This window comes from Protopterus annectens, chromosome 4.part0, assembly GCF_019279795.1.
Source record: "Protopterus annectens isolate FY-2018-M chromosome 4.part0, PAN1.0, whole genome shotgun sequence".
Taxonomy (NCBI): Eukaryota; Metazoa; Chordata; order Ceratodontiformes; family Protopteridae; genus Protopterus; species Protopterus annectens.
Genome location: NC_056733.1, coordinates 904,517,333 through 904,544,316, shown reverse-complemented (window position 1 = coordinate 904,544,316; position 26,984 = coordinate 904,517,333). Strand labels below are relative to the sequence as shown.

General features: G+C 39.4%; 1 protein-coding gene across 1 annotated transcript in view; it reads left to right on the top strand.

Annotated features, from left to right (window-relative positions):
- DEPDC5 (DEP domain containing 5, GATOR1 subcomplex subunit) overlaps positions 1-26,984 on the top strand; it is a 2,513,958-nt gene that overhangs the window by 545,989 nt on the left and 1,940,985 nt on the right. The gene's annotated exons all lie outside the window — the stretch shown is intronic.

Genomic DNA, 26,984 nt, shown 5'->3' with positions numbered 1-26,984 from the left:
ACACATGGAGTGACTGCTCCTCACCATTTGGAGTCATATTGAAGGGAAAACATGTAGCGTGAAACCCAGCTTGCTCAGAAAAAAGCATGTTTTGAAGCAGTAAGAACTGCAATTGCCAACAATTTCATACCATATAGAAAGGCAAAACCAGAGAATGAGCAATCAACATTGTTACAACAGTAGTGAAATCAGTAATCACTTAAGTACTATCTGTTTTTGTCCAAACATGCCACCATCACAAAACAAAATCACTACTGGCAACTTCTTCCTTGAAAAACTAACCCACAGTCAGCTGTCAACATCTTCCACCCACACGTTTTAAAAGCATCACTTTACGACAGCTTTCTCATTGCAATGGTTCTTTTCAAGTATGTTTACACATTTTAAAAAAATTATTAGTTTACCAATACCATATTTCCTTTGTCTGTGTTTTCCTTCTCTGAAAGCTTTGTTCCTCACAGTTCAAATACTCCATTCATCAGTAACACAGCATCCATGGCAATTCAAGCGTGCATCTGTAATGTACGCAAAACAGGAAGAGGATTTTTTTTTCAGTTTTTCCTGCTCCTGAAGGTAATCCAGACTTTTTCGCCAGCAGTAAGGAGTTTGAACAACACCTTACAGTGTTTCATACTGTCGTTTCTATTACACTATGCGAATTTAACAAGCATGAAAATCTGGTTGTGCTAATACGCAAGTACCATTTTGCTATGCATTTTAGATCGGATCAGTTTCTTTTTAGAAACCTAGAGATTGCTGGCTATCTATGAGAGGCTGTGTGGAAAATTGCTTGCTATTGTTGTGTTCGGTACTTCCCTAACTTTACTTGTTGTGTAGATGGCCTTTTTTGGAAAGGAATCTGCAGTACTAAATAGCACACCATGATGTCCTCCCTGATGAAGAAATACAGCAGACTGAGAGTCAGGCAAAGGCCGTTTTGGGCGATTTCTGTGAAGACCTACTGTGCCTGCACTGTACCTTTGTTTTCTGGACATTGACTAAGGCAACATCATGCCATATGTAAATCAGTTTTCCTTTCAGTTCCCACGGTATTTGTCATTAATCTCCAGTACAGCAGTAACTGCGCCAGCCTGACGTGCGTCAGCAATGATTCCAAGCTGCTGTAGATGACTTTGTGTAAACCTAACTGAAGTCTGGAACTTTTACTGAATCTCAGTTGTTCATTGTGCCCTGTGAGCTTGTTCAACACCTTACAAATAACCCTGCAGAGTTCACCATTGATGGACAGACCCTGAATACAGCTGGCCTCTTCCCATTTCTTGATAACCATCTGTTCATAACCTCAAACCTTAGCACTGAGATTCTGGACAGATTTATGTGCAGTGGTTGCTTGTTTAGGAACTTGCTTTTGTGGAACTTCCTTAGACTGTGACCCATTAAAGATCCAAATATGAGGCTAATTTGTTATCCTTACTCTTCTGTATCTAACAGGTGAGTGATGTAGACATGCTCTCAAAATGCCTTTATGAGGTACCACCTTCAATATCTATGGTAAATTCTGTATACCAAGTGGGGATGCCATTGCACTAACAAGTGCTTTTGCAAGTCTGTTAGCATTTCTACTGGGACAGTGACTTTCAGACATCAGCTTTTCAGGCTTGGATACTGTGGACATGCGATGCTCAGTTCCCAAATCAGGTGTTAAACTACCAAGTCACTCATAGTGAGATACCCGTGGTAATGAAAGAAAGTGCTATAAAAATTCACTGAAGGTAAACCTAAAGAAAAGGAATGTAGATAGCGTGGCTAGGAGATACTGGCCACCTGCTAAATTCAGTGGTGCTGTATCTTCCAAGCAGGGCAGATAACCTTATTAAAAAATGTGTGCCACAAAGGAAAGAGAGAGAGAGAGTAGGAAGGAATTGATATGAATCCTTTGCTACTGGCCAGCTGCCACATGCTGAAGCATATCCATTTTTGGTGGGCTGCTGTAGAACTGATCACCTGGGCTGCACATTTTTTGTTCAAGCATCTTACTTTTAAAGCTGTTCAATAGCTTAACAGTGATGGGAAAGCTCTTGTCATACAGCTGTTTGCAGTTTATTGTAGTGAGATTTTGTAGCTGTGGAAATATCTTCATAAAAGAAGTGTGTGGTCTCTGACCCTTTTTCAGGGTCTTGTGATGAAGGTGATGTTCTTCATTTTGAAGATTAGAAAGTTTCCTGAAAATACCCGCTTTGTGCACTGAGCGATTTGTCTGACTTGGATTCTTCACCAAGAAAGATGACCACGTACTATAAAAATCTGTCAGAACTTTGAATAGTCTGATAAAGATAACAGCTTGCTGTCAAACAGCATAAGTTGTGTCAATGGTGCAACAGGTAGCACATACGCCTTTGGGCAAAAGGCTGTGGGTTTTATTCCCACACCAGGTAGATTGATTGCTGACAGTGCTGTGCAGTGTTAGGGGGGTGCTGCATTCCTGAGTGTGCCATCTTTCGGATGAGACACTAAATCCAAAGCCCCATCGGCTTGAGCTGGTGGTAGGACAGGAGGATATAAAGGTTGCAGCACCTATCGAAAAGAGTAGGGCAAGTTCCCTGATGCCCTGGGCAAATTTCCCCTTCTAGCATAAATACCATCTCTGGTCTCCCCTGAAAAGAAGCTACTAGCTTAGTGGGACTAACCTGGTCAACAAAAGAAATAAAATATTAACTAAGTTGAAGTAATTGCCTTATTATCAAAGTTATTGAAATGACTAGCATGTATCCAGTGTCTGGCTTTTGAGATACAAAAGCCACTAGAAAGAGTCTAAAGGTTTGAACCTTTTGGACTCCCTGAAGACTTGGTTACTGAAGTTATTAAATGCTGAACTGGGGCAGATGTATGTAATGGCTTGTAGATTTAGCGGTAGGCCAACAGAAGCACAAAAGGATGTTTCCAGGGTTTATTAGAATTTATTGGAATGTTGTAATTTTATGTTAGCTTTGACCAAAATGATAAAGGAGAGTGCTCATGCAGTCACTGCATTAGTATTCATGATGTAGGGGAAATGGCCATAGGTGGCCATCAGCTTTAGTCAGCCAGACTCCAAGCAGGCTGGACTGTGCATGCTGGAGGTGTCAAACTGATGCTGGTATGAAGAAGGAGCTGCTTCCAGGCTCGTATGGGAAACAGCCATTGGTGAACGTCAGCTTTGGTCAGACAGACTCCTCAGATATTGTACATCACCCAAGCAGGCTGCTCTGTGCATGCTGGAGGTGTCAAACTAATGCTGGTATAAAAGAGAACTGCTTCCAGGTCCTTTTTTTGCAAATTCATAAGTAGTTATTTTCCCCAAGGACACACAAAAAGAAACACAAGGTTAACCCAGAGGAACTAATTGCCAGGGAAACATTTAAATTAAAACAACACTAAAGTAAGATGTGTAAAACAAGGAGGAACCTGTGGGAAGTGTACATTTAGTTAGTGAAGCTGTGGGCATGGAGTGGAGCTGTGTGCTTCTCTTTGTCCACAGGGAATTTGCAACAGCTGTATGTCTCTGTAGCTGAATGTCACTTCAGCCATGTGTCCCCAACCAAATGTACATCAAGGAAATGTCTCACTGCCTAGGACTCTGAACCCGAAAGCAACATATGTAACTAGATTCAGTGCATTAAACTATGTGGGGCTAAATGTATGTATGATATGGAAAGCTTTGATTTGTTGAAGCTAACTGGTGTATTGTTTTTTCAGCTTTGCCAGTTATTCTAAATTGATACGACCATTTAAAAGGGTATCTCTTCAGTCCATGAAGAATCAATTCAGGGTGTTAATGTGTTTTTGACTTACTAAAGTATTGTTATTGCGTTTTGTATATTACATTTCATTCTTGTGTTTTTGAACGTGTCTTAGCTTATTAGGTGAAAGCATATGTAATAGCATCATATATGACCGCGATGCAGTACAGGCTTCTAAGAAAAATATAAAATTGTCAGTCTGTATCTTCTTTCTAAGTGAACCTAACAGCCTACTTAAAAGAAACTGCAGATGCATAGATCCTTTTTTTTTTTTTTTTGCTACATTTTCTGTCATCCTTCTCAAATTATCATAAAGCCTCCTTCCTGCTGTCCTGTATTAGCCCAGTAATGACAGAGGTGAGAGCTGTATAGCCCATTTGTTTTCCGAAGACAAAGGCCGAGTGGCAGATGCAATGCCCTTTTTCACTGAAGATGAACTTTCTTTTTAAGCTCTGATATTCCTGAGTGTGCATGTCCACTGAGACCTAACAGGCAGGCATGCAATGGATGTTTCCAGATATGCAAATCTATAGCTTCCATAAGCAATTTTCTTCAGCTTGCCTCTGAAGTAACGTACCTGTACTGATTACCAGTCTCCACCAGAGGTTCGAATTAGAGATCAGTCTTGAGATGTACACCTTCCAACTCTCTCACCATGAAGAGGCAAGCAGACATCACGTCATAACAGTTTTGTCTACCAAATGAGCTTCTTCAGAGTCTGAGTTACTAATTAAACCAGGGTTTCTGGTTTTTAGTCAGGGCATTATTCTTTTATGCCATGAAGCTGACTGATGTGTTGTAATGTGATTCAAATTCTGTTTAATCCTAACTCCTATTGAACGTAGCAGTGTAATTATTATTTTAGTAGATAGCTTACTTCAGTGTCTTTAATGTTGTTTCACCTTCTTACTGTTTTTGCCATCCTTTTTCGATTTCTTATCTCACCTTTTCTGTGTGTGTTTCTTACCATTTGGTGTATCCTGGCTCATAACTTTGTTCAAACCACTAATTTACTTTGTGAATGTCTAGACACATTTACTGTGTCTACTTTTTGGTTTATATCTGCATGCATTGTGTAATCAGTTGCATTTAAATGCATCATTATCATTCTAATTATGTTGGTTATTTGTTTGCTGTTTTACCCAGCAGATCTAGTAAACCTGCACTGTATAATTTAAAATAGGTTGCACACAATTTTGTCTTTACTGTAATATTATGGGGAATTTTCTTTATAGCTAACTACACGTTTTGTATTGTATTGTCTGTTTTGAATGCATTAGCAATGGAGAGATTTGTTTTACAACGTAGACTGTTCAGAAAATTTTTAACATAACTACTTGTGTGCAGCCATTAGCAGTGTACACTGGTATCTTAAAGACAATATGCAGCATCTGTTTTATTATGTCTTCAAATGAGAATGCCAATGAAAATGTTTAAACTTTACTGCTATGGCAACCTTTTACAAAAATGTCACTTTGTAATCATCAGGAAATGTAATGTTTAAGGCCACATATTGTCTTACTTCTTGTTCATGGTTTATCACCTCCTGTGTGTTATAGTGAAGTCAGCCAGTTGTGTACGTGTAATATATATATAGTTTTTACTTTTTTGACCTATTATATAGTATGTGCTTATTGTGTGTCTGCATAGTTTGCATCATTAACTGTTCTTCTCATTCATCTTTGCATTTGTTTGTTGTATATGTATGTATGTAATATTGTGATAGGTTTTTAGGCCTTCATTGTAGTCGAAAGGTGTCCTGTAGCAGCCACTTTACCAGACTAGCAAACATAATTAAACGAATTAAATAAAATAGATTTACTGGTGTTAGTACTAAGGTCGTCAGTCTTAGAAGTCAAACTTTCCTATCTTCAGTTTTTCCCAGTATTTACATACCAGATTTTCAGGATGCCTTCTGTGAGTTTCCACCTTTTAAACTGGAACTGTTGTGTGTAAAAGTATGGTTTCACTGTTGATTTTTGAAGGTGTAATTTAGCTGGAATTGCATGACAGTTACATGAGTCATGAAGAGGGGGTTGCTTGATACTATATTGAAAAATTGATTTGAAAATATTAAGAAATGCTAAAATTTAATTTACTTTTGTAAAAGACTGAATTTCAGCATTTTTTGTTGTAAGTTTTTGAATTAAACAGACATGTTGACTTCAGCATCTCTTAACTTTTCCTGTCATATTTTCAACATACCATCAGAATCCAAAGTTCATGAACTGTGCAGTTATCATTGTGCAACTCTGTCTAAACAGACTTTCACAAAGTGACAGCGAGGCATAAGTGAAACATTGTTTTTTGACAGAGTTGCACATTGGCAGTTGCATATTTCATGGAGTTGAAACTTGCAGATGATATATGCAGGTGTTAAGAAATGGTGAACTATGAGGCTTCTCAATAAGATATGTTTTAAAAAAAATGGTAGAATTAAAAGGCAAAGTGCATAGAAAAAAAACCTGAGTTTTCTGCTGTATCAGAGAAACTAGAAGGCACAGACTATATCCGTTTTTATGAAAGCACAGATAAGCAACCGGACTTATATTCCACAGCAGGAACTCTTAATTGAAAGGGCACATTGTGTATATGCTCCAAACCTGGCCATGAGAAAACAGCAAAGACCTCTAGTAGTAAAGATGCAATCCTACCAGTAGAAAGAGTTCATCCTGACGAAACTGTGGCAGAAGGGAAAAGTGTTAAAACCTTTAGACAGAGTGTTTGTGGAAAATGATTATTCACTGTACATCCATCAGAAGAGAAGCAACTTTATCCAAGCAATCAGGGAATGCCAAGAGGCAGGTGTTAGATTCAAGCTGCTGGATCCAGCTGTCTTCAGAACATTATTTTCCTGGAGGAACAAAGGCATTTCTGATGCAGAACATGCTAAGGAGGAAATGAAAAAAAATCCAACTAAAAGTGAGCCAGCAAAAAGAAAGGGAATCTGCTTCTCATTCTACTGTCAATAAGGTTCATAGAGAGACTTTGCCAAGTACACTTTTTCCAGTGAACCAAAAGAAAATGATTGAGACACAGGAAAAAGGACAGGAGTTGATGAGAAGGATCAGTAGTGCCTTTGGCATGAACCAGAGTCAGTGATGGGAGATGGAGATGATTGGGAAGAGGACCAGCAACAATGAACTTGTTTAACAAATGGAAGACTGTAAAACACCAATCATGTATATGAAATATGACTTTGCAAAAAGAATGGGCTGAGAAAACTGGACTTAATTGATTTTGTTAAACCTGTGGGTAGACTATAAAGCATATGCACCACTTTGTCATTAATGTTTTAAAGAACAGTAAAGGGAAAAATAAGGCAAAAGAAAGTAAAATAAATTTAATTCTTAGTATTTGTATGAAACATTTCATGATGTAAACTGTTTTATTGTAAAGCAGTTTTATACATTGAGTGGTTAAGGGTGTTTTATATGAGGGTGGCGCTTTTTCAGTGACTGTTGCATGAGTTTAAGATATTCAGCTAAACAAATACTTTAGTTGTAAGAAGTATGGGCTTTACAGTATTACAAGAGAAGAAATGCTAGACAGAAGTAAGTTCAAGTTAATATGCTGTGATCTTGGGCTGCTGGGATGGAGTGCAAAAGTGTACTGATCAGACGATGTGTAGAATTAGGGTATAAAGGATTAGTCCAGATAAAATCACATTAGCTAGCAGCTGTAGGAACCTCTTTCTGTTACCATCCCTGTGGGAGGAATAAAGACACCTTGTTGAAGTTTCCAGTAGTTTATTGAGATACCAGACTTCACTCAAGCCCTCTGGATTGTTTCTGTTTTATGATATATAGAATTAAGATAATTGTTTCCCTTGTTTTTACAAAAGTGGATGTCTAGATTAATGTTCTTGGCCTAAGCTATAAACATTTTTGTAAGCAAATAGGCTTGAAAAATAAGACAAAATAGTGAACACTGTAAAAATGTTAAATTTCTTCCATGTGCAAAGATATTTGCTTGTTTTTTACCTTAGCAAATGGTGTCATTAGGAGACTAGAATAATTTGGCTGAAGACAGCTGGCCAATGGAATTAAGTACCGTCTCTTATGAGTGAAATTTACAGGGGTTCCTTAATAAATCTGCAAGGTTAGTTTTTTTTCTCATTGTTGACTACTTTTACACGGAGACAAGCTTTCTGCAGGTCCAAGCAGTTAATCTTGAGAGTTCTGTGCATTCTTTGCTGAGGGAAATGCAACATTTAAAGGTACAATAGCAAGCAGCCAGCTCACTGAAAAATAGTTTGCAATTATGGTAAGTGAATAAGTAGTGGCAGCTTCCATAGTAGCCTTAATACTTTAATGCATTTAATAGAACAGGTGTGCACAGTTTAAGTTTATTTAAAGATAAACAGTGCACTTGATTAAGGCTAAATGTTTTTTTTTATCGCATACATGTGTTTTTCACATCCAGAAGAGAAATAGAGATAAGGAAAGAACAGACAGTAATTAGGGTAAGTGGGAACAGAGGCTATAATATGCTGTTTACTGGGTAATCTTAATTTTAGATTATGTAATGCCTGTGGGGTGCCTCAGGTAGACAGCAAATGTTGGAGGTATGATGGGGAAGGAGGAGGTAATAGGGAACATATTTTTTGGGAGTGTAATGAGTTGGCAGACTTAAAAAAATTCCCTGCAGACTGCTCTGTCATAGATACTGGGTGAGCAAATTGATGTAACTTAGGAAATGATTTTTTTTAAGCTCTGATACAGAATCAGAATTGCCTAGGCATAGATAAGGCATCGCTGAGTACAATTATGGTGGCTGCCAAAAAAGCAATTACTAGAAAATGAAAATCACAGCTAAACGAAGTGTACTCGAAGTAGTGATTGTAGTAACTGAGATAAACAACTGGAACTTGGACCTTTAGAAAAGGGTAGGAGCAAATTACATAGAAAAAATGGAAATTGTGTGAACAGTACATCATGCAGAGGATGAATGAGGTTTAAATTAAGGCTGGATTTAAATGAGCTATGTAATGTTTGACTGACAATGATTCGGTAGATTATAAGGGATATATAATGTTTGCAACTAAAATTATGTCAACATGGTTTGTTTTCATTTGTATAAATGTTTGATTGTCTATGTCTTATGTGATAATTTAATGAAGATGTTTTTGTTAAAAAAAGTAATGCCTGTGGCTTCAGATGTTACATTTGTTTCTCTCCTGAGGGTTAAACTTCATTTGTTGGAAATGTACATAGCTCTATGTATTTGTTTTAAGGGATGGGGGTATTTTGAACATATTTAGGTTTTTGCTGGAAGGTTTTCATCAAAGCAAAAAAATCTTGAAAGTGTAACATAGGTTCAAATGGAAATGAGAAGAAATAACTGTATAAAAGATCACTCTGACAAAAATGAGTGTGTGCATGTAAGAAAAATGTTGGAAATACACAATTCAAAAAAAGCTGCCATGTATAATCGCAGGAACAGTAGCATTTTATCCTAATGACTACTCTGTCAATGTTATCCTGGAATGTAAGTGACCTTATGGGTATATTCACAAAAAAGGAAAGAGCATTGAATTATATTAAGAAATTCAGAGTTAAAATAGCAGTGCTGCAAGAGACACTTCTGAAATGAAATGAACATGTGTATTTGAGAAAGGATTTTAGGATGGATATTCAGCAGAATATCAAGGACAAAGGAAATGGTAATAATTTGCTAGAGGGGCACTTAAAGTGACTGAAGAGGAAAAATTGCAATAATTTTAGCTTTCTTGTAGTAAGGGGCTATTGGTATGGGAGGAGGATTACACTTGCAACATTCCACCAAGAACTACTGTTATGGAGCTTAAGAAATATTTGAGAGAAGTAGTCAGCTTTAAGTGCTAGATTTTTGAAGAAATGTATATATTTGGTTTGGAAGTCTTGAATTCAGTAGTTGGAACTCAGACAGAATTTACATATATTCCCAATGTGTAATAACTGGTCTAGACTAGACAGAAATGATATTTCACAGGAACATATGCATTTAATTGAAAGCTTTGACACACATCCATTAATTATTTCAGACCATGCAGCAACAAAAACTAAAATAAAACTTCAGCATAAAGAAGTAAAAATGAGACACTGGCACTTTCCACATGCCTGTTTAAAACAGGGAAATGTAACAGTGGGTAGTGGAAATGTATTCAAGAGTTATTAGGGAAGATGGACATTTCTCCAGAAGTAGTAGCTATTGTGTGGGAGAAACGAAAATAGAGTTTACAGTTAGTGTAGAAGTAAAAGATAGAGACATGTTTAAGAAGTAATAGGAATTGTTTAGAGGGGATGACAAAGGTTCAAGTATTACAAAATCACAGAACAAGTAGAGGCACAATGCAGAGTGCTAAAGATAAATTAAGAAAGTATCTGGATAATATGCAGGCATTTAGAAAGATTGCTGTTAAGCAACTATTTTTTTGGTAACGCTTGATTACAAAAACATTTAGCACAAGTTAGGCAACAAAAAGTAGGGAGGGTTTTTGTCAGACGTAGGGAGTGTATGTCAAGAAAAACAATCAGAGTTCCTAAGATATATTTTGGAAGTTTTATGCAAATTTGCATAAAGCAGAGGAATGTGGAAATGAAAGAACACAAATGGATTTTTTATGAAAAATTCAGTTATGCCAAATTAAAGTAGGAAGAGATGATATAAAAATGGTGATGTATAATCAGTCTGCAAGGAAGTATCTAAGAACAGATGATTTTCATATGGAAGTTTGGAAGGTAGGAGGGAATAAAGTGATAAAGATCTGGGACTGGAAGATTTCCTTTAATAGTATTTTAAAAGGAGGGGAAGTACCAATATCTAGGAAGAAAGCTGTGGTGGCTGTGTTATCTAAAGATGCAATAGACTCTTCAGACCCAGCTTTATATACACTAAAAAGAATGTCAAACATGTTGCCAAAATTAGTAGATATGAATCAGTGTGGTGTTCTGGAAGGGGTGTAGACATTTGACAATATTAATAGGACATTGATGATCCAGAGGGAAACAGAATGTAAGTAAATACTGCTTTTGTTGGTTGGTGTTGATGCAGAGAATGCATTCAACTGAAATAAGCTGAAATTTTATGAGTAGAGTAATGGAAGCATTTGCATTTCCAGATACAGTAATAAGGTTAATTAGGAGAACATTTGAAGAGCGTTTGAACAGAGGAATCAGGCAGAGGTGTCCTCTTTCTTCTTTATTTGCTTTATATTTAGAGCCATTGGCATAGAAAATAAGAGACTCAAAATCCAAGCATGAAATTGGTATGGTAATTAAGAAAAGTTGGCTTTATTTGCAGATGATATTTCTTCTGACTTTATAAATCCAGGAAAGGACATTTTGGTGCTGTGGAATATTATTTTTAGACAAGAAACATCTTTATTAAGTTATCACATACAACATAGACAATCATACATTTATATAAATGAAAACAAATCATATTGACTTAATTAAGTTCATAGGTGTTTACTACGCTAATGACCACAAGCACCTTTTTAAGCCTAGCTATGTATCTCAAATCTCTGACAAGTTGTGATACCCTTGATAAGTGCAAGCATGGGCTTGGGAGATTAACCACTTACAGGTTACCCTGGGAGATGAACCACTTACAGGTTACCTGTGTCCATTAGAGACATAGGTGCCAAATAGGGTTGAATTTCCAGTTTCCCATCCAATTGTCCAAGTTGCACTTGAATTGGGTTAGGGAGGAGCTCTGCTTCACATGGATGGGGAGCCTATTCCATAGATGTGGTAGTCTGTGGGATACATACCTCTCTCTCCAGCAGGTCCTATTTATATCGCAGGCAAGGTTTAAGTCTTTAGAATGGGTAATTCTGGTGCTGTATGTTCTGGATATGTAGGCGGTCCATCAGAGTGGGGTCTGACAATGCCTAGCTCCCCTCAAAAGCCTGTAGGAGACAGAATACAGGGATAGGGTCTTGAGGTGGTCTGCGTAGGACATTTTACTTATGCCCTGTATTCTTTTAGTGAGGAACCTCTGTGAACGTAAGGCCTTGCTGAGTCACTTATAATCTATATCCATGTATCACTTGTAATCCGTCCAGTCATTGTCAGTCAGGCTTTACATAGCACATTCAAATCTTGCCTTCTTTTAAACCTTGTTCCTCCTCTGCATGTGTTCTTCCCACAATTCCATTTTCTATGTAATTTGCTCCTACCATCTTCTAAAGATCCCAATTTCAGTTGTTTCATTTCTATTACTGTATTCACTGCTTCTAGTAAAGTTGGTTTAGACTTTGATTTCCATTTTCTAGTAATTGCTTTTTTGGCAGCTACCATAATTAGACTTAACAAGGTCTTACTATGTCTTGGCAATTCTGATTCTGTATCATAGCTCAAAAAAATAATTTCTTGAGTTGCACCAATTTGCTCACCCAGTATCTCTGACAAAGCAGTCTGCAGGGAATACTTAAAAGTCTGCCAACTCATTACACTCCCAGAACATATGTTCCTATTTACCTCTTTCTTCCCTAAGGAAACATTCTTTGGAGTCCACTTGGAATATAAAAATGCATATGTAAACATGTCCAAGCAAAGATCCTAAATCCTCTAGTCTCTGTTGCATATTTGGAAGACATGCCTATATATCCATTGTTTTTGTGAATTACTTGTCCACTGTGTCTTCCCAATCCCTTCTAACTTCCTCTGATTGATTCTTATAATTTTCATGCAATATTTTATATGCTGTACTAATTATTCCTTTCTTAACTGCAGCTTCTGTTCTAGATTCTACTAAAAACTGTACTAGTGCTGGTATTTCATTTAATAAACCCATTTTTCTTTCTCTTTGCCTATACTCTGATATCATTCCTTGCTGGGAAGGCAATCTCTGACTTTCAGTCCAAATAAATTCTTGGCCTCTTGCCATTCTATTACCTTTCCCTCTCTAATTATTTGCACCTAATACCTTGGTTCTTTTGCCAGTTTTCTCCAATAAATTCCAACGTATCTTGACTATTGTTTGTATCCCTGTTTGTAGATCTGATGTTATCAATTTTCATTCATTCTTCAACATGTGGGTTTGGATCCAGTCCTCTAATCTGACTCAGCTGTTTGTTTTTTTTTTTTTTTTTTTTTTAACAGCTCGTGGATACTACATTCTCTCTAGCTCCTCCCTTACCCACAATGCAGCAGTCCCCTCTTTCCCCATATCTCGTTTGTTGCCATTGTGTCAGACATGGTCACCGCTGGTGTTGTGCGTTGGTTTATAGATAAGTGTTAGTTCATATCTATTTATATATATTGTCAGAAGAAAAATTCAAACGAGTCACATCTGCCTCAGGTGATGAAAAACTTCTTTATTAGCAGCTAACCAGATTACACAGCATGTTGGCCAAGATGATCTCCTCTGGTCAACTTGTTTACTGACATCAACTTTTATACTGCAAGCAAAACAACTTTTTGTTACATTTCTGACCGTTGACAGTTGGCTATGGAAAACACCTGTGGTAAACATGTTTATCACAAATCACCTCAAACCAACAGTTAGTACAGAATGTTCAAGAAGTACAGAATGTTCAGTTCAACAATGGTAGCTCAAATTTTCCAGGACACACAGCCTGCTTCAGTAAATTAACTCTTACTCGGCCGTGCGTCCTTATCCCAGGCTTCACTGAGCTATAACCAAATCTCTTTATTCTGAAATAAAGAAAACAAATATCATTCAGGTTTATAAGCAGTGCTGCATCTTGTTCACAGATGAGGCCCATCTTTGATAGGCATATCCCAACAAATAACATGTTCACTTTGCAAGCAGAGGAAAAAGACAAATAACAGTATGTTTTTAAAACTTTTTCTCTTAACATTTCCCCCCTGAAAACACTTTTTATATGTCTTTTATTTCAGCAATATATGGTAAAAACTAAGTTTTTCTTTGCATACATTACTTCATTGGCAAGACAAACTTTTAAACTTCAAAAACATTTGCAAAGAGTCACATTTCAATGTATTCACTTTCACCAGTCTGTTGCAATTGCTGGTACATCGTCTTTGTAACAGCAGTATCAACCAGTCTTTGTAGAAGACCTCTGATACAGGGTATACAACAGCAACCACATACCACCACGATAGCCACAGCGACTCCAATGGACACCAGGAAACTGCTGATGAGATGACTCTATTTTCCAAACCACGCTTGTAGAAAGTCTGTAAAGGGATTATTTACCCCAGAGTTCTCTGCCAATTCTTTGGATAACATCTCCAAACCTTTCAAAGCTCGAGTGATACTTCCATCAGGCGCAGTGTTGTTTGGAATATATGTACAACAGAAAGTCCCAAACATCCTGCAAACTCCTCCTTCTTTGGACAGGAGCATATCCAACGCAATTCGATTCTGCCATGCCACCTGCGAAGTGGCCTCCAGTTGTTCAGCAATTCCTTTTAATGCATCTTTGGTATAGTTCACAAAACGCTGCTGGTTATAGTAAATGTAGTTGATCCAGTCCACATTCTTAATAGGTTGAACCCAGACAAAGATGGATGTAAAACCAGCTGCTATTTGGTTTATTGCTTTGTATTCATCAGGTACGCCTCTTGGTACGCCAATGCTATCGATGTAGACACCGTTATCGAAGGATTGCTTCGGTGCCTCTATTTTTCTCCTACTCAACCACTTCGGCTTTATTTCAGGTTCCCTTACGAAATTGCTTGCTGGAACTGGGAAAATGTAGAATGGCAGAATTAACTTTACAAGTGCACAAGTTCCCTTCCAGGGAATCGTAAGCCTTGATCTGAGTTTGTTGTCTCCACATAACCACCATACATCTGCTAAACTGTGAGTTTGGTTCTCCAGAAATAGATTCTCATTGCCATTCACAGTAACATTGCAATAGTTCTGTCCCATATTGCCATAATTCTTCCCTGTGCCATCTCTGGAAATGCACATATACGAACCTGGATAGGAAATCGCTGCAGGCGGTTTCTCAACTTTGCTTATGACTGGAAAACGCTGAGTTTAATTTTTGCATTTATCTTCAGTTTTGTTGAAGAATAATTTTAACAGACACGTTAGGTTACCTTCATCTCGCATCAATGGGACTGTCGCTAGTTGCTGTTTACCTTCAGCACAAGAAACACAGTTCTCACAATGTGCCTCTCGGGTACTGTATCTAACCCAAGATAACCATTCATTATGGTGTACGAATCCTGTCTCGAGTAACAATTGTTCTTCTTCTGTGAAGGCAAAATCTGCTTTACTTGTTGCATTCTTAAGGCTTTGTACTTTAAGTTGGAGGGTCCCCAAAGGATCAGTTTCAATTGGAAGAGACACTCCGATTCCATAAACTCCTGAATCACTTTCTTGTGGTGACACAATGATTATAGTAATTATTTCGGTACCTTGGAAATGCGCAATTTATATTCTTTGTTGCCTGCTTTTATCTTTCTCTGGTATTACTGCACCACTTGTTTCCCATCCATTCACATCTGTTGACCACCAAACATTTGACCAGGACCTACAGTCTCTATTGCGCAAGTATTTTGCACGAGTCAAGAAATTATCATTGTTCCATTTAGAACAGTCCAAAATTCCTTCACAAAGTTTCACCTTAAACACAGTAGTAACACCTGTTTGCGCTTGCAGCACCACCATTCCTTTTTCTCTTGCAACTGTTCCTTCTCGCATGGACATATTTACTTTCGCCACCAAAATCATCATCATGTAACAGTTCAAGTACCAGTTGAACGTGGCCATCTTCCCTAAGGACTACCTCGCGCCGTTGGTTTCTTCACTGGGTTTGAGACGAACTAACCCCTATTGGGCTAATCCCCCTTTGTAGCCAGACTTTGTGCTCAGAGGTCCGGTGGAGTTTGACCAATGTCAGTGGCAGAAGGAAAAGTCTTGAGTTTTTTACAGTGGGTGATATGAATCCACAAAGTCCTCTCGGCGATCTTTACAGCCGTAGGTGTCGAGATAAGCACCTGGTATGGGCCTTCCCACCTGGGGGATGACCAATTCTTTCTCTTCACAATTCGAATCCACACCCAGTCCCCAGGTGCCACGCTTAACAAGGTTTCATTTCTGGAATCTGCAAAGGAGTCATTGGTTACAAGAGATTTAACATTGAGCAGCTTCTTCATATAATCCGCTAGATCCTCACCCCCCTCACGTTCCGCTGGCAACAATCCTTGCCACTGCGGGACGTAATATGGTCTCCCAAACAAAAGTTCAAATGGTGTAAGTCCTTTGTAGGAGGGTGAGATTCGCATATACTGGAGTGCCAAAGGAAGGCATGCAGTCCATGATCTATGTGTTTCTGCTATCAGTTTGCGGAGCTTACTCTTCAAGACACCGTTGTGTCTTTCCACCAGTCCAGCTGACTGGGGATGGTAAGCACAATGATATTTAAGATCAATTTGAAACACTTGACCCAACTTCTGAACAATCTGGTTAACAAAATGAGACCCATTATCACTGAAAATGCGTCTTGGTAAACCAAATCGGGGAATTATTTCTGTAGTCAAAAGTTTTGCTACTGTTTGTGCATTTGGATGCTTTACTGGAAAAGCTTCTACCCATTTAGAAAAAGCATCAATAATGACTAAACAGAACCTTTTTCCCTCTGAGGGTGTCAATTCAATAAAGTCCATACAGAGTGTGTGGAATGGATATGGAGGGGTGGGGAATGCCTGCTGAGACTTTTTAACTCCCCCCTGAGTATGATACTTTGCACATAATAAACAAGATAAACAGAATTGCTTTGCATAAGTTGAAAACCCTTTACACCAAAACACCTTAGACACTATTTGAATCATCGTCTGTATTCCGACATGGGAAGATCCATGGCTAACCAATGCCGCATACCTAAAAAGGTTTGAGGGTAATACCATTTTGCCATCTGATGCCCTATACAACCCATCCTGTTGAGTGATACCATATTTTACCCAATGACATTTTTCCTTCTGTGTTGTCAGTGTTTGCATTACTTTTAGTGTCTCTAAGTCTAAGAGGTGTCCGGGCTCTAAATCATTGTCATGTAAAAGCAAATAATTTTCTTGAGCTGCCTTTTTTGCAGCTATATCAGCAAGTGCATTTCCCCTGGAGACAGGATCTTTTCTGTTGGTATATGCGGAACATTTACATATCGCTATCTGAAGTGGTAGTTGCACTGCATCTAACAACTGTAAAATTAAATCTCTGTGATTTATTGGTTTGCCTGTCACAGTAACCATTCCCCTATTCTTCCATTGTTGAGCGAAAACATGTACAGTGGAGAAAGCATATTGACTATCTGTATAAATTGTTACTTTTTTACCCTCCCCTAAGGTACAAGCTCAAGTCAAAGCCACCAACTCAGCTGCTTGTGCAGAATAAATGTTTGACAATCCTTTTGCCTCCAAAACTTCAGTTTCTGTGGTGACTGCATACCCTACTAGTGTTTTTCCTACAGTGTCCTTCTTTGCTGATCCGTCTACAAACAAAACGAGATCAGAATCTACCAACGGAATATCCGTTAAATCTGGTCGGGGAAGTACTTTGTCATGAATGCTCTCTAAACAAACGTGGAGTACCTTCTTCTGGAGTCGGCAAAAGTGTCGCCGGATTAAGAGTAGTACATCTTTCTATGGTCATATGAGGCTATGTCAGCAGCACTGTCATACATGACAAATGTCGACTAGGAGATAAAAATGTTATCTTATCTTGCAAAAGTATAGTAGCTACTGAATGTGGAACCCACAATTGTAATGGGTGAAACAAAACTAATGATGCTGAGGCTTGTACTGCCATGGCGGCTGCCACTACAGCTTGAACACAATGTGGCAATGCCCTTGCAACAGGATCTAATCTGGAGGAGTAGAAAGCTATCGGTCTCTGTTTATCCCCATGTACTTGTACCAGAACCGAAGTCATATATCCTCCCTTACAATCAACCATTTGTACAAACGGCTTAGAATAGTTCGGAAAACCCAAGACAGAGGATCCTGCTATCAATTGCTTAATTCTATTAAATGCCTGTATTGCCTTATTTGTCCACTGTATATCATTCTTAGCTGCCATGGGAGTGTCATAGATCAGTGCGGTCAATGGCCCTACTTCCTCAGCATAGTTAGGTATCCAACTTCTACAAAAATTAGTCACACTTAAAAAGGACATCATCTCCCGCTTAGTTGTGGGCATAGGTGCCTCAAGAATTGCTTGTTTTCTTTTGTTCTCCAATTGTCTACCTGCCTGCGAAATTAAATAACCCAAGTACTTTACTTGTGCTTTCCACAATTGTAGCTTTTCTTTATTTACCTTATGTCCTTGCTCGGCTAAAAAACTAAGAAGGGCAAGGGTATCCTTTCTACAACTTTCCTGCGTGGGTGAGGCCAACAAAATATCATCTACATACAGCAGAACCTGGCTTCCCTGTGGGGGAACAAACTGAGCTAAATTCGCAGCCATTTCTTGTGCGAATATTGTCGGACTCTCACAATAGCCCTGTGGCAATCTGGTGTAGGTGTATCTTTTACCTTGATAAGTGAATGCAAACCAAAATCTACTCTCCTTGTGTAGTGGTATGGAGAAAAAGGCATTACTTATATCTATGACAGAAAAATATCTGTGCTGAGGTAGTAAATCATTAAGTAATGTATAGGGATCAGGGACCACCGGTGCTCTTGGGATCACAGCTGAATTAACTGCTTGTAAATCCTGAACCAACCTCCATGACCCATCTGGTTTCTTTACAGGAAACAACGGAGTATTGCAGGGCGAATCTGGGCATTCGACAAGAATTCCTACCTGTTTTAGCTGCTCAATGACTGACTTAATTCCTTCCTCTGCTTGTTTACTTAGCGGGTATTGGTGCTTACTAGGTCTAAAACTTGACTTTGGAGTTATACAAACTTCACCTGCTGTTTTCATCAGTCCTACATCCCCTTTTGACCATAAATCTACAGGTAAGGCACTTAACGCACTATCTTCCTCTTGAGTTAGGAGGATTTGTCATGCCATTTCTGTTTTGTCATCCCTGAGGTGCACGCTTGGTTGTGCCCAAGTCACCCAATTTAATCTTTGTACCTGGATCTGTTGATCCTTCAACTGACTTTCGGACATTGTGTCCCAATTCGTTACCTTTTTAGCCAAATCTACCCAATGTGTCCCCACCGCTTTAGTAATTGAAATATGTGGGCTATAACCTGAGCGATATAAAGAACTCATTTCCTTGGTCAAAGTACAGGTTACTACTGTATTACCTTGCGTATCCCAAAACATATCATTCAAAATTATCCTTGCACGTTTGTGCTTAAAGAATTCTTTTTCAAATTCTTTATCCGGACCAGGGGCCTTTCTGTAGAACATTGTACAATGTAAGTGCGCCGCAACCTGCGGTGACCCGCTCCTAGATTTACTTAAAGCTAGGTTGATCAAATCTGTATCAACCCTCCCTGACCCGTTTGAAATCAAGTCCTGGCTATACCAGTAAAACATGTCTTGTACTCCTTGTACCACCAAGTCATCCGCTAACCTTTTTGCCTCAATGCCTTTAGGTGTGGGAATTGCCGCTATTCCAAACAAATGCGTCAAATCTCTTCCCAGCAAATTAACTGGACAAACTTTCGATATAATTACCCTACACCTAACAGTTTGGTTTGTTTGCGGATCTGTGAACAATAGAGGATGAGACAGTGGTTCCTTATAGATTTTCCCGTTTGCCGCTTTCACAAGGACAAACTCATCTGTCTCGCAGTTCGGAGGCAGAACTGCTGGACCCAAAAGTGTACGCGATGCACCTGAATCACATAAAAACTCCACTTTTTGTCCCTCAACCAAAAACTCTATCATGGGTTTTTGATCTAGATGCATAGCAATACCCAAATTTGCTAGGTTTATGACTTCACAGTCACAATCCCGCCCTTCCTTCTGAGTGTTCTGACATTCATCGCAGAGAGTGTCTGCCTCATCATCATCACAATCATTGTCACTTTCTTCTTTTCTACAATAATCACAATAATGAATTTGGCGCTTTCCTTTACTATCATATGGTCATGCGGAGCCCTTGTTCGTAAGCTGTGGGGGGTGTTGCCACTCTTCACAGTCGGCAGCAAAGTGCCCACGTCTACCGCATTTAAAACATTCTCCACGTTTTAATCTCCCCTCATATTCCTCTGAATGTCCACCCAGTTTATTTAACGTGTCCCATTTCGGGCCCCCACGTTTTTTTACGCCACCACGGCGCCCTTGCCCCCTTTGGTCCTGTATCAAGAATATACCACCATCATCCCCTAATGCTAACACTTGTACTTTCTTTTTCTTTTTTAAATTGAAATGCCGCTCAGCATGCCATGCATATTCAAACAAAGGTTGCAGTCTACATGTTCTATGTTCTACCATATGCTTAGTTATAAAACTACTTATTGGAGCCCTACAACCCTTAAGAAAAGCATTTTTCAATTGCTGTTCATACGGACTATCATTGGTCTGATCCTGCGGAATCATCATTCCACAATGGTTATTGAACACTTCTGTCAATCTTACAATATAGTGATCTACAGATTCATCATCATTTTGGATGCACTGATTTATTACTGTCTAATCTGCTCTTGGACACCACTTATCAGAAATTCTCTTTAACAGATCAGTGACTCGCGTGACACCCAAGAATTGTGCTTTAATGTAGTGCCGTCATCTGCCTTACATGTCCAAGCACCACAAACTAAGTGCCAATCTGGACCCAGGATTTGTCACACTACTTGTTCTACTTCTAAACCATTTAGATGATAACTTAAACGCATACCAACTATGTCCTCAGAAAACTTTTTAAAATTAACCTTGGGTTGAGGAATACCATCTGTAGCTCGTTTTATATCCTCTCTAGCCCAGGGACGATAAACTAAAATAGTTGGCTCTTGTCCAACATCCCCTGCTTGTGGGTTTGCAACTTGTATTAAGGGAAGAGCTTCTGAGTAGTCAGAAAGTTTAATGGCCCAACGTCCTTGTCCTGCTGGTCCTGACCTTAACTGCATAGGTTGGTCTACCTGTTGCAAAGCAACCTTGGGTACTACGGGAATTTGCGGGTAAATTGGAGGGGTCACAACATTTCCTTGAGCAGCCAATAACCCACCCTGCTGTACAGATCCCACATCTTCAGACTGATATTGAGGAGGTTCCACCGGTGCGGCAGCAGCAATTTCCCCATACGGTGGGGCAGTTGCCTGCCTTTGTGCTGCACAAACTGTATGCTCATCCTCCTTATCTAAAAATAAAGCTACTTTTCCACTTGGCACCAGTGATCCCTTTTATTTTTTTCTTTTTCCTGTTACTGTTTTTCTTTTATAGCTCGTTTATTTGCTTCTTCTAACCATTTTTGTGCTTGGGGAAATCCCAAGTGTCTTTGTTTTTTAGTTCTAGTTCCTGCATCTCTTTTCAAATCTCTAACCAATTTTGCACAAACATTCTTATTCAGGGTACCATCAAAATCATATTTCAACTTCCACTTTTTCAAAAATTTAACATTATTTTTATTTTAACCTTTCATATATTTAGCATTTAGCATCAACATTTAAACAGGCATCACTCTTACACTTGCAGCAACTCGAACCCATGTTTCCCCTAGATTTTTTATTTTAGGACTGTATCAAAGTTATTTTACAGGGCTTGTTATAAAATGGGGCTATCTTAACGGGTGATCCTAACAAAATAATCTTAACAAGTAATCCTACCCACCCTTAACTAAAAATAAAACCCTTGTCGACAAGATTAAATTAAATTAAAAGAAAATTTAGTTTTCATCCTACCTGAACCAGATGAGACTCCGTTTCTCCTTTTCATTCAGAAACCGTCCCTCAGATAGGGATCAGAGAGCGGCCAGCCTCCTTTCAACGACAAATCAGTCGGAGGGCTTTCAGTCGAGGGAATCTTAAGATGAGAAACCCTCACCTGCACAGGTTTTTCGGTCTCTCCGTCGGTCTGATCCGTATCTTCGTAGAGGTTTCCGGTCCAAAGGACCAAAATGTCAGAAGAAAAATTCAAACGAGTCACATCTGCCTCAGGTGATGAAAAACTTCTTTATTAGCAGCTAACCAGATTACACAGCATGCTGGCCAAGATGATCTCCTCTGGTCAACTTGTTTACTGACATCAGCTTTTATACTGCAAGCAAAACAACTTTTTGTTACATTTCTGACCATTGACAGTTGGCTATGGCAAACACCTGTGGTAAACAAGTTTATCACAAATCACCTCAAACCAACAGTTAGTACAGAATGTTCAAGAAGTACAGAATGTTCAGTTCAACAATGGTAGCTCAAATTTTCCAGGACACACAGCCTGCTTCAGTAAGTTAACTCTTACTCAGCCGTGCGTCCTTATCCCAGGCTTCACTGAGCTATAACGAAATCTCTTTATTCTGAAATACAGAAAACAAATATCATTCAGGTTTATAAGCAATGATGCATCTTGTTCACAGATGAGGCCCATCTTTGATAGGCATATCCCAACAAATAACATGTTCACTTTGCAAGCAGAGGAAAAAGACAAATAACAGTATGTTTTTAAAACTTTTTCTCTTAATATATATATATATATATATATATATATATATATATATATATATATATATATATATAAAATGTGTGTGTGTATGTATTTGTATGGAAAACTTTTTTTTTCATTAGATTTTCCTCTCTTAACCTGTGTATTTAATGTAAACCTTTTTACTATTGCTAGTATTTTTCCCTGTATTGGTATCCTCTTGTAGTTCTATACCATGGTTGGTATTTTTTCCCTTTACCTTTTGCTAATTCTAGTAATACCATTGTTGGTATTCTTTCTGTTTTCATCCTTTCTCTTTTTTTTTTCTATTAAAAAAATTTTTCTTTGTCTCTTTTTATATTAGTATTTCCATTGTGTCAGTAGTTTAAGAAGATGGACAAACCATCAGCCTATAAAAAAGGTGGTAAGTGCAGGCATAAAATCTCATTGTCTGATGGGCAGGATTTGTGTGTGTACTGCTTGGGTCTGGACCCTTTGCAGTCTTCTTACTCTATTTGTAAAGCATTCAATCAAAGAGCACTTGTGAACAGGAATAACAAATTAATCATCAAGGCTCTTCTTCCTTTGGCCTTTGGAGAATTGCTTACTGGAGCTCAAACTTCTAAGCTGGATAAAAAGAGGTCAATAATAGGCATGCTGACCAACCTGGATCCTCTCATTCTTGAGATCTGACTAATAAAATCCAAAAGCTTTTGGATCCAAAGAGTAAGCCTTTGGATCTGACTTCATCTGATACCAGATCCATTTCTTTGGATCTGACTTATTCTGATCCAAAGCCTATTCTTAGAACTAGATCATAGGAAGTTACTAGGCTATTGGCCCTGAGGCCCTTACAAGCCTAGACAAGAATTTAGCCCATGTTCTAACAAGTCAGCACCCTATGCCACTGTCCAGCAAGGACACAGGTGGAATCCCAGGGGGTGTATTTTCTTCCTTGAATTCTGTCTCCACTCAACTCCCATCCCTGTTCCTGGAAAGACACCACCACTCAAGATCTCCCTCCATAGCTTCTTCCCATTCTTCCAAAAGTCTCAGAAGCTGATGTGGGCAGAATGATGAGGAAGTTTCTTTTGGCACAAATTCGGATGAGAGTTCTTCCACCTCCTTACCCCCATGGGTGTGGAGACATTTATTAGTACTTCTGCACCTATCTTAGCTCCTTCTCCGATCCATCCATCGGCTTCAGAGCCCTTGGATCCAAGACTTCCAGTGCCATTTGTATCGGATCCAAAGATGCTTTATCTTCAGATCCAATATCTTCTTTGAGTGCACCCACTCCAACCATTTTGGAGCTGAAGAGTCATTATCCGGTCCGAGGTGTTAGTCAACTTAGAAGCCATTGGAGCCTTCTCTGCCCCTCGGTTCCTTGGCATTTGATAGCTCAATTCTGACCTCTGCCTTGGGTGGTGTGCCTTCAGGTCAGAAGGAGCTGCTGGTCCAGAAGCATATCTTCTTAGATTCGATGGCTTCCTTCTCCCCGGGGCATTCTGCCTTTGAGGTGGTGGAGACAGTATTCTCTTCTAGAGGCCAGATGATTACCCCCCCCATTGGATCTTCCCTCTGGATCTGAGATGTCTTTATGACTTGAGCCTCAAATTCTACTCCACAGGGACAGCCAGCCCAAAGTCTCCAGGCTACCTAGCAGGTACATTAATTTCTTCCATACTTCTCCAGAGTATCCCACCGACAAAGTCCCCAGGAAGAGGAAGTGCAAGAGGAGGCACTTGGATTCCCCTCAGGAGTCAGTCACGGAAGGTACCGCTTTCCATGAAGGGGAAGGGTCCCCAAGATCACCTCCTGATGACTTCTCATTTGGAGACATTTTAGCAACCCTCAAACAAAGGGATGGCTGGTCTACAGATAACCCTTCCCAAGATGAATTGGTATTCCTGGAGGCATTTGGTTTTGGTCCATCTACTTCCCGGGTGATGCAACCCGCTGATGAGCTCATTGATTTAATCTCTTTGTGGGAGTGGAGGGAGCCTGAGTCTGTTGAGACGATCCTCAAGAGACCAGATAGGATCCTGGCACCGCCAAAGGAAAGGGAGTTTTGGACCAAAGGAGTACCAGTGATTGCTATGGTCATAGTGGCAGCCGCAAAGATGGAACTCACGGAACAGAGTTCCTCTGTTTATCCCCCTAGTAGGAAGTTTAGGGCATTGGACAGATTTGGGAAGCATGTGTATGCATCAGAGACCTTTGCACTGAGGTCCTTGAATTACTTGGCACACTTCACTACATTACAATGGGATTTGATCAAAGAACTTTCAAAATCCCTCTCTGGAACCAGTACTTTTGATGCAGAGACTTCTTTTGCTTTACAGTTGGCGACCCTGTAATCTATTTCCAATTACTCGTAAAGCAAATCACAAGCCTCTTACTTCCCTTAAGGACTCTACTCACAAAAACGTGTAAAAACAGTACCAAACAAATGAAGCAGAGTCCAAACTGGCCGATACTAATTTATTTGTAAAAACATTAGCGCTTTCGGGCAAAACCCTTCTTCAGACAAATTTTACATTCAATAAAACATATTTATATATGGTTAAAAATTAAACAATTAAAATAAAACAACCAGTCACGTCTTATATTTAACCCACCTTCTTTTTAAGGACTGTTTTAAAGGGACAGAGTTGTTCAGCCCTTGTGGACTATCAGCTGCCAATTGTATAATCCATTTAAGCTCTACATATTCTGTATTGTTGACAACATCACCCCCCCCCTTTTCCCATACTGACAATATGTAACACCATAAAAGAAAAAACATGATCTGGAAAAATTGAAACGTTCATCCTTTTGTCTAATGGATGACAGATGATTAAAAATTCTCGTTTTCAACCTGCAATTAGTTTTTTCGGCATAAAAACTGGGGCATGATTTACATTGTGCCAAATAAATCACATTCTCTGTGTGACAATCTGCATAAAACTCAAAAACATGTTTCCTGTTGGTGATTGGATGTACAAAATAATTAAGGCCATTCACAAAGGCACATGCCTTACAATGCCTAAAAGGAAAGGTTCCCATCCTGCCATGAGCAGTGGGTGCATCTCCAGTTACTCTGAGGCTCATATCACATGCAGCTGAAGGAACCTCAAAGGCAGCAGGTTCAGGCATTTCCATCAGGAGGCATGCATGGATGCACCTGTGTGACTTTGCGGAGCCCTTCAAGTCATCCTTTGTCATTGCTTCCTTTGACGGAAGTTCATTATTTGGCTTTTAAGTTAAAGACACACACTCCAGGTGTGAGCAAGATGGTAAAACCTTGTTTGCAGCGGGTGTTCATAAGATCACAGGAGATTACTAGGCTAATGGCTTTGGGGCCCTTAAAAGCCCAGCCAAGAGTTTATCCCCAAAAAAGAAACCTCAGTCAGCACCTGTCGCCCCTGTCAGTGAGGGACACAGGTGGAATCCCTGGGACAAATTTGTGGTTTCCCTTCCTCTCATCAAGGCTGCATTTGAAGAGGGTCAGCGACATACTTTGTTTGACGTGTATGGTGAATCTATTCCAGAGACTGGGCAGCCTCTGGGAGACAAACCTCCCTCTCTCTAGCAGGTTTTGTTAATGTCATATATTATATTTAAGCCTTTTGATTGGGTAATACTCAAGGAGTTAGACTTATGGATATGGAGCATCTCTAGTAGAGCAGGGTCCAAAATTGCTTTGTAGGCGAGACACACATCACCTCTAAACAATCTGTACAGTACAGAGTAGAGTGATAGTGATTTGAGCCTGTCCACATAGAACAGGTGTTGAAGGCATAGAACAGGTGTTGAAGGCCATGGATTCTCTTTGTGAGGTATTTCTGTGGCCTTTCTAGTTGGTGCGGGTGTTTCGAGAGGTACATACTAAATGGGGCGTTGTACTCATTTATTGGCCTAATGAGGGAGGAGTACAGAGAGGTAATAATCCCCTTTTTTCTGGATGCAGTCTCTTTACATATGAGGTGAACCAAGTAAAAGACTTTTATGACCACTGCCACTATATCCTGGAGAATGAGACGTTCAACCAAAAGATTTTTTTTATATAAAACTAGCTTTAATCCTTAAGTATAAGCGCTTTTATTTTTGTACACCAAAAACTTGCTGGTTTGTTTGCTGGATCTGCCTTTTTCAACATTGCCACTGCAGGATGGTCAAATGAGATTGTTGCCAACTTGTGTACCCAGGTCTCTCACCACAGGTTGTGTGCTTGGGGGGGTTGCCTTTAATGTGGTAATCGGTAGGGATTGTGTTTTTGCCAAATGGTATGATGGTACATTTTTTTGCATTTAACTTAAGGCCATAACATTGGTACCAGTCATTTGTTGCTGTGAGACCCTCGAAGTATGTTAACATCATTTGTGGAGTCAGTGACTGCACCCACCTTACAGTTGTCCACAAACATGGTCAGCCACAGGCCTTTTGTCTTTGACTAGACCTTTGAGAAGTAGATGCCAAACAATAGGGGTCCCAGGACAGATCCCTGGCACACCACTAGTGACAGGTCTGCTGTGGGAGGTGGTGGCACCTATTTTGACCTTGTGGGTCCTATCAGTGAGCCAGTTGGCACCCACCTGATGAGTTAGAGATTTATGCCAAGCTGTGTTAGCTGTTAGATGATGTCCGAGTGGGGGATTGTGTCAAAGGCTTTGGCCAAGCCAAGGTAAGTTGTATGTACTGACTGTCCCTCATCCAGTGCCTTGTCGACAGACTCAAAAAAGTCAATCAGGTTCAACAGGCAAGCTCTGCCCTTGACGAATCCAAACTGGGTGGGGTCAAGTG